This window comes from Ochotona princeps, chromosome 6 (genome assembly GCF_030435755.1).
Source record: "Ochotona princeps isolate mOchPri1 chromosome 6, mOchPri1.hap1, whole genome shotgun sequence".
NCBI classification, from domain to species: domain Eukaryota; kingdom Metazoa; phylum Chordata; class Mammalia; order Lagomorpha; family Ochotonidae; genus Ochotona; species Ochotona princeps.
This window is the reverse complement of record NC_080837.1, coordinates 40851499-40860708: the sequence shown is the minus strand read 5'-3', so window position 1 is coordinate 40860708 and position 9210 is coordinate 40851499.

Sequence of the window (9210 nt, the reverse complement as noted above, 5' to 3'; positions counted from 1 at the left end):
GGCAGGAAGAGAGGAGGTGGACAAGAAATGACAAAATCTCCTCACTGCATTTAATAAAGGAAGTAGTTTCCAAGAGGATTCTCCTGAGTTGCTATTACAGGGAGTGAGAGGTACAGGGGAAACCTTGGGCGTTCTTGACAGCAAGCAACAGAAATAACAACTTACTATCAGAGGCCGTAAGAAATATGGAGCCATCTAAGGAATGAATAGGATTCTCTTTCATGTTTAAACAAGTAAGCAGGATTCAGTGTGAGAAGTCAGGTGGGAAGAAGGGCTAGAAAAGAACAACCAGTGACAATGTCTAGGAACTCCAGCAATCTGTTTCAATAACCCAAATGAATATTTTTGGAAACTATTTTCTCCCAATTATTCCTATTTGTTTCTATCTAGAGTTAATGTGTAACTAACAAATAAGGTTGCTATTACCATTAATACAAAGTTCGTTTGTGTGCCAAAATTGGGATCTATTCTGCAAGCAGAAAATAGACATCTCAAGTCAAAACCAACTCTTGACACTGGCAAACCAGACTAGTCTTGTAAGAATTCCATTGTCACAGAACCATAAGGAAAAATGTTAGAAAAATCTGCATATACTATCTTAAACCGTGTTCTAATATAATAAAGAGGACAGAAGTTGAGAACATAGCATATAGCAAGACAAACTAGCTTTCAGAGTTCGGGACAGCGATGTGATTTGAAGCCACTGGTTGAAATGCCTACATCCAATACCCAAGCTCCACTGTGGATCCCACTTCACTCTCTAGCTTCCTCCTGCTGGAGCCTCAGAAGGCAGCAATTGATGATTCAAGTACTTGAGTGCCTGAATTCACAGGGAAAGATCTGGGGGCTAGGTTCCTGGCTCATGTCTTTAGCATGGCTTGGCTGGGGTTATCGTGGCTACTTGGAAAGTTAAGTGGCAGATAGAAGATCACCCTCTTTTCGCATTTTCTCACTTTGGTTTTCAAACAAAAACATAAATGAATTTTTTAAAAGCTTGGGAAAGTATCAAAAACTAGTGATAACTAATTTTATGGACTGGCCAGTTGCCATTTTCAGACCTAATTTATCAAAAAGATAAGGGCTGATCAAATCAAAGTCCACCTTTCTGCAACTAAAGTCATGCAAATACTCTATTCTGAATTTTCATTAGGTTAAGGATTTAACAATCAGCTGAAGCAGGATGACTAACCCACAATATGTTCCAGGAAAATATGAAATGACATGTTGAAGAGCATTTAAATTGAACAAAACAGATTTGTGTGTGTGCCACTATTGATATACAAATGTTGGGGGATGCATCATTTTCAAGGTTTGTGAATTTAAGCAAATTGTTATCAGTGCTATCACTTCTTTAAAAAAACACTATATATCCTTACCGCAAACAGACAAATGGAGAGAGGATATACATAAAGCATCAATTTAGCACAAATATCCACTTGCAACCATGGAAAAAAATATATGTAGTTGGGAGTTTTTCAGAAAATTTGAGGAGCATAAATTGCTTATGCTTTTTAGAATGCTTAACATTTTTGTTTTCAAAACAACTTGTCTTCCTTTTCAAAATGTATGTGCAAAGCTGGCTCTGATGTCAGAATGAGCCATTTTCACAGGATTGGGTCAGCTCCCACTCAACAATTCTTTTAGAGAAAAGAATTTGAAGAGAGAATAGCTGAGCTCATTAAATCTCAAATCCTGAATCCCTTTTCCAAAGCACCACAAAACTTTTAAGTGTATAATCAAGAGGAGAATACAGTTTGTCGTTTACTGAATTATTAAATTCATATATTGACTCTTCCTTTATGCCTCTACTTTGCCCTGAAATTCCCTGATTTGGGATGAAAGAATGGATAAGTTCAATGCATAAAAAGGGAAACAAGCCAAGAAATCAAAAACACGTCTTTCATCTCTCCCCTGTTTTCTTTCCTCTCCTTTTTCGTGGGATCTCACTTAGATTTCATGTACTTAACTCTTTTCTCTACCTAGGGCATCTCAAGATGGCAATATTTTTCCACACTAAGTAGTTTAGATTTTAAAAATATATTTTACAGATAAACTTGATTTAAAATATAAATGGATGTGAATGAGGAAATACGGACATTCCCTTTAGGAAACCTCCTTTTCTAAAGCTTATTATGTGACTACCATAAGTTAAGTTCATCTTCAGTAAGATCTCTCTCCCCCCCACCCCACATCGACACACACACACAGGAATTGATTTGATGGGAGCCCACCCTGGGTCTAATTTAGAAGTTTCCATTTATGTCATGTCAGATTTGGGGAGACTGAACCCTCACTGAATGCATTGGTCTGACTGTCTCCCAGGGTTCATGCCTGCAGTTCCTGGCATAGTCATAAATATTCATACCTAGACTAATAATTTGCAAGCCAAATTCATTTGGCTTTTTTCACCCCATCAATCTTATAATTAATAAGGGTGGTGCTCTTGTTTCACTTTCCTCCAAAAGAAAAGATAAATGAAATAAAGAGCCATCCTGTAAATTTAAATAGGAGTGCCTCTCACTGATTAAAAGCTGATGCTATCATAATGGTGGGAGGGGAGGCATCAGCTCTTTCTCTTACTCATGGCTGGGGGTGGGGGGTGATGGCTGGAGAAAAGGAAGCGTTTCCAGATGTGACTGCATGACATGAGCACTCCTCCGAAACGCTCCGTTACCTATGGAGTGAGGCCCAGGAGAACCTGGAGCTAGTACCTTGGAAGGGAGTTATAGGATGCTTATTTGCGGATTGTTCTATGACCTAGTTTTCAGAGAGCTGGACACTGAGCATAGCTGGACAGCGAATGCAGCTCGCCAACGTCCAGAGAACGACACTGGCAGGTTCTGCTTACAGTTCAGAAATTTGGAGATACTTTAGAAATTTGTCAGCATTTGGTTATTATAGTTCCTTAAAAGTTACTGCCTTTGAATGAAAGCGATAGCTGTGTTTCTAAATGTAATTGAAAAGAGTTAGTCTCCACAGAAACATTAAAGGAGGCATAGATGACAGTATGACCTTACAAATACATCGGTATACCTAGGACATGATGTAAATCTCCCGCTGGGTTTGTGAAGGTCATGTTTAGAAGCAGAAAAAAATCAAAATGAACATAATTTAGAAATTTTGAAAATTGATCTATTCAACTTGTCAATCACCTGTGACCTGATTCTATTTACATTCCATTTGGACATACACGGAGCCCTAAAACCCATACATAAGCCCCAAAGTACAAACAACTGGTTTGGCTCTGTGGGAGTAGTACCCTGGGAAGCAGATAATTTCACCTGCATGAAAATTAACAATCTGGATAAAGGAGGAAGAGCTGAACTCCACTTCAGTTATTTTTTTTTTAGCTTCTTTTTGGAGGGACTGCCTTTAGAAATGCAGCAATGTTACTCGTGTGAATGAGTTCAATTTAAGAGCTCTTGTCCCTGGAGATCTTAAATTTCCTTAGTGACGAGGGGGCAGAAGATAATGATAACTGACACCTCATTCTGAAAGCTTGTTTCATCTCAAAGCTTATTTAAAAGTACACGATGACGGTTGGTGTTGCAGTGCAGTGGGTTAAGCTACCAACTGCAATGCTGGCATCACCTGAGCAGTAAGTCCTGCTTTCTCTACTTCTGATCCAGCTCCTTGCCAATGCGCCCAGGAGATGCAAGGAGTTCTCATGTGGGGAGGGAAGAGTGATCCTTCCTTTCCCCAAGTTTAGGGAGCTAGGGTGTACCTGACTTCCTGAGTCAGTTCCAAGCATTTGTCTACCTTGCTTGGCTTAGGAGGATGTTGGAAAGCCTCACCAGTTGTGTGTGTGTGTGTGTTTTCCCTCTCCTATCCATTTTCCAGAAGCATAGGAAGAGGAGAGGGAGGGAGACACTGAGCCACTCTTTGTCCCAAGTTCCAGACCCGCCCTTGGAGTAAGCAGCAGGCCCTCTCTGCCTGCTCCCCTCCCTTCACTATCACCCCCACCCCCAGTCAGGCTGTCCTTGGCCTTCTCCATTTCTAAATGGTTTGGGATGCTGAGCTCATAAAGAACCTAACCATTCTCCCACTGTGGACCTTCTGGCCAACTTGGATTTCCTGGCAGTCCAGAGGTGGTCGCCCAAAGTAGTTTCTGGGAGCCATTGGGGGCTTGGGGGATGGATTTTCTTCTAGCTCCCCCTCCCCAGCATAGGAAGACCTTCAAGGATGGGAAAGAACATTCCCCACAGCCCTTATCCAGCCCCCACTCTCCAACAAGGTGGCCACCAAGGCCCAGAGCCAGGAGGCCTGACTGTTGTCTGGGCTTCAGCTGGATCATCCTAGCAATGGCTCCATCTACTCCACTGGAGCAATTCTCTGCCTTTTGTTGCCTTTAGGTCCTGCAGGGGTGACAGGAGTGGTGCAGGATTGCATTAGAAAAGAGATTGGAATCCGGGTTTGTGGATATTTGTGTGTGCAAGGGGAAAGAGTGGGAATGGAGATTGTGTAGGATAAGAAAACAAGCCATTTTGGGGGACTGAAGGCAGCGCTGCATCAGACTCCACTCCCCTCGGCTCACCTAGGACTCGCCTACAGAGGGGGACTCCTTTCACCCTTTCTGAGTCAATCCCCTGCCGGGGGGCTAGAGGCTGGCGCTGGCGCCTGGTCCAGGCTAAGGGCTCCCGGTGCCTGGCTGCACGGCACGAAAGTGACTGGCTCTGTGGACTCGCGGGTCTCCTCACGCTCGCAAGTCTTGCCTCCAGGTGAGAACGCGAGGAGGCGTTCCTTTTGTGGTGCCAGGTTGCTCCCTACAACAAGAAAAATTATGAGTCGTGTTGATGAGTTGTGTTTTATACTCGCGATTGCTTGAAGTCGAGAGCAGAGGCGAGTCGGGAGCAACTGCACGTAAAACAATGCCAGGAGGAATCGGCGCCCTGGGTAGGTTCCTTATCTGGGCAGAAAGAATTCCCCCAGTTTGTGGACTGTGTGTGCAGGCAGACAGAGCTGTCAGCAGTATCTTACACAGCTCAATTATGCTCCATTCCATCTCAAAAGGTGGCGGAGCAGACGCTGGCCAACAGCCTGCCTCGTGTAAGTGTGTTTCGGAGTACTGCTTAGGAATGAATGGATCCCCCGGAAACTCAGAGAGGAGCAAAACAGAAGGAAAGGAAATTAGCACGAACTCTAGGAGAGGTGGGAGGACCTGTCCACGGGAGCCAGAAAGAACCCGACGTGGGGACGACCTTGGGGGAGAGAGACGGAGAAGGTGGGGAGAGAGAGTCCCGGGTGCAGGCCCTAGGTTCTTCAGCCCTCCAACCTGAACCCTAATCCCCAAACCCAGTGCATCTCACAAAACAAGTTCAGCTCGTATTTCAAGCGCTCTCCGTGTCAGTCCGCAGTCCCCCGGGACTTTAATTCACTCCTGCCCTCTTTGCACAATGACTTTGGAACCTGGGAAAATAATTGCATTAGAGCAGATTACTTATAACCGATAGTTATCCGTCTTTTTCTGTTCGACAGAAGTCTATTAAACTCAGCACAGCCATTACCAGCTGAGCTCCAGAGAGAGCCTTCATTAAGAAAATTAAAATCATACTTTTGAACCTAAGCAAAGCCCGCTTGCGTCTCGGGAGACCGCGTCAAACTCCGGTGTTTTTGAGATCCCGATCTTGCTGCAAAATCAACCCTAGCGTTTTGCCTGCGGTAAATCAGGGTGATAGACAGTGTGGTGCTGTGCCTCCTTCTGCCTCCCCCCTCCCTCCCCCCTTATTACCAAGGCCACTGCCTTTCCCGGGGTGCTGCTTCACCCAGGTGCTTTCCAGCACACACCTGTCCAGGTGGGGTTTGCGTTAAGGGAAGCAGGTGGGATGAATGCGGGAGACGATGGGTCGGGGTGTGGTGTCAGGCCTCAGGAAGCTACGCAGGTGAACTTTGCTAGCTGATGCGGGCTGCCAGAGACACACACCAAACACGCGTTTGCGAGCGCACCGGAGCGCGGCAGGAGACGGTCTCCCTCTATTGCATCTCCCACACGCTCTGGGACCAAACGTGGCCTGTCTGCCTTTGTCCACCTTTTGTCCATTAGAAGCCCCGTCAAACTAGGCAGTCTGTTGTGTGCGCCTAGAGGTTTCGGACCTAGAGGTTTCTGCCTCTGGGCTGGGTCTGCAGCCTCTGAGGGCCTATTTGGGTTTCCTCTTGGGTTTGGTAAAAGCTTCGCTAGCTCCGGGTACCCTTTGGATACTGGCGGAGCGGAACGTTCCCAGCTCCGGGTTCCTAAGGTGCCTCAACTTAGGGTGGAGGGAACAGGTGGGAAGTGCCTTATTCCCACCCCAGAGCCCGTGGGAACCTCTCGTAGCTCCTACACAGGTGAGCTCTTCAGGGCTACTTTACAAGCCGGAACCTCAGCCAGCAGCAGCTGGGTTGGGAGGGGGCGCATCTGGCTGTGCACAGGATTTGGAGAATGCTCTCCAGCGTGGGGCTTTTTGCTGCTGCTGTTGGTTGCCGCCCTTCTGTCTCCGCATTTTACTGTTTAAAATGTGGATCTCTTCAAAAGTCGCGCCGACTCCTGTCCCTCTCCCCGAGCACCTCAGGGCTGTGGCGGCTACGCGGGAGTCCTTTCCCCAGGGGTCGGGAGCAGGCGGGCGCTGAGCCTCTATTCTTATCCGAACGCCCCGTAGGTTCTCAGCCCTCTTCACCGTGGCTACTGAGATTTGGGGGTTGATGAGGGAGAAACAGCAACCCCCCTTCCCCTATCAACACACATACATAAAACTGAGTCACTTGGAAGTGTGTGATACTGTGATTCCTTGGCAGGAGACTCATTCCTCCCAATTCCTGTTTGATACAGATGTTACAACGCCCCAGTGACGAAAGCCAGCGAACAGCTGTGGACCAGGAACGCCCTTTCCACCTTGCAGCTTTCAACTTGTTAAATTGGTGAATATTAAACATGTTTCCCCCCCAGAGGGAAAGCAAAACAAACACACCTACACTGCTGTTGCTAGAGTTCTCTTCTCATCAAATGCGGACACATTCGATTTCTTCCTCCTTTGTAGCAAAAGATGAAGAGATCACAAATGAACTAGCAGCCTTTTAACAGCAGCAATCCAAAGACTTTGGAAACAGTTTTCTCTGCTTCTGCTTCTCCTTTCCCTTCAAGTCAAAACAAAAACAAAGATAAAAAGGGAAGAAACACCCTGGTTGGGGAAGTTACTTTTGCTACCAAAATAAGAGGGTGGGGGCAGTTAAGAGCAATTGAGGTGATAATGCTTAGTAACCTCATTCTTTTCATCATTTTCTTAAAGGGGTTGCAGGTGATGGCAGGGCTGTTTTCCCCATCTCTTCCCACGGAGATTTGGGCATTCTTTTACTAACAACACCCCAGGATCCCCAAACAGCACGAAGTCAACTGAGACCGCGCCCCTCCAACACACACTTCCAAAGAGTGTCATCTTTTCTTCACCAGTGACAGTATCTTAATGAAAGTCTGTGTCATGGATTCAGCTGCAGGGAGGAATCCCCCTCTGCTTGTCTGTATTGTTTCATTGTCTTCGTAGAGTCCTAGAAACAGGTATTTAACACTTGTAGACATGGATGTGTAAATGGAGTCATGATTTGCCAAGAACCTAGGTTTGCCGAATCTTTTTTAGGTAAGTTCGAATGCAAACCAAGTCCGTCAAAACTGACTCCCCCGTGTTTACATTTCCCCTGATCCCAGTTCGGAGTATAAATGTTGAGATTCACCTAGGGTACCACCACAGCCTCAAAGTCTTGAGACAGCAGAGGGTTAGGCGGTCCCCACCCCTCTGCCTCGCTGCACTGGAGCACCCTTGCCTGGGGGCTCCCTGCGTCCCAGCTCCCGCCCTTCACCAATGGCAGACTGGGGGAAAAGCGAGGGGAGAGAGGGACTTTAATACCAGAGGGTCCTGGTGCTCTGGCTAAACAGTCTTTCTCTCGAGTGCCCCTGCCCGGTGAGGTCCCAGGCGCTCAGAGCCTCACGTCTGAGAACTGCTTATACAAAATCCTCACCAACCATCCATACCGGCCCCTCGAAGCAAAAATCATCCCCGGTGGCAGAGGGACACCCTTTCTCGGGGGTCCTGCGGTGGTCTCTGGCGCCAGGGCAGGGCTGCATGGCCAGCGCCTTTCCCAAGGGGCGAGGCAGGCGGCGGAGGCGCTGCGTCCGCCCATCCCGGGGTGGGGGGGTGGCCCTGCCACTCCTTACCTGTGCGCGTTAGGCAGCACTCCTCTATCCTCCCGAAGATTAATTGGGGCGCTGGGAAAACGCCTCTATGCAAACCGTTGAAAAATCGCCCAAATACTCCTCCAAACTAAGTGAGTCCCATTGCTCGCCTTGGACGTGAAGAGCGGCCGGCCAGCAAGATCAACTGTCAAAGACGCTGGCGGGTTGGAGTAGTGGCTCCAGCTACCCTGGCCCTTAGCAGCAAAATCGGGAAACCCTTGGCCAAGAAAGGCGAGGTGGAAGTACCTGTGTGCGCGCCTTTGTGTGTGTGGTGACAACTTTGAAAACATACCCTCTGCTTTAAAACAGAACCAGACAGGGGTCAGGAGTCCAGCCCACGCAGGACTCTGGGCAAGCAACTGTCCAGAGAACAAAAGGGACCCTCCTGGACTGGTCTGAAACGGTGGGAGCTTCCCAGGAGAATGCAAAATACTCTTTTGTATTGGTCTCTCACATAACCAATATCCATTTTAAAACAACTTCCATAGCATCTATTATAAACGTTTGCTTGGATTCGGGTCCCACAGTTGTGCAGAAAAATATACAGCACAAACCTGCAGCAATGAGAGATTTAGGCAAAGAAACTGTGTCCCTTTGCTAAGCCGTGTGATTGTTGATTCCCCGGAGGCCACGTGGGGGTGTGTTAGAGGGGATCCTTCCTATTTTTCACTTATGCATTTAAATGCTCAGCCTGGACGAGTTCTGCCACAGGACGAGGTGGGTGGGAGCCTGGTGGGAGCAGGGGGACGAGCCCGCAGAGGGAAGGTGAGTGGAGGGGCGCAGCGGACCCCGAGTCCTTCGCGGCGGCCGGCCCGCAGCGGTCTGCGCCGCTGGCCAGCAGGGGGCGCTCTGATGTTAGCGGTGAATGCGACTACCGCGGCTCAGCACTTGCCAGCCTTGGCAGTTCCACGCAGCTGCAAAGCTAGGTGGGGGAAGAAGGGGCGGATTGCAGCTCCCAAAGCCTCCAGAGCGATTCCACTTGGGTTATTTGCCCTCGGTTCGGAACGCACGCC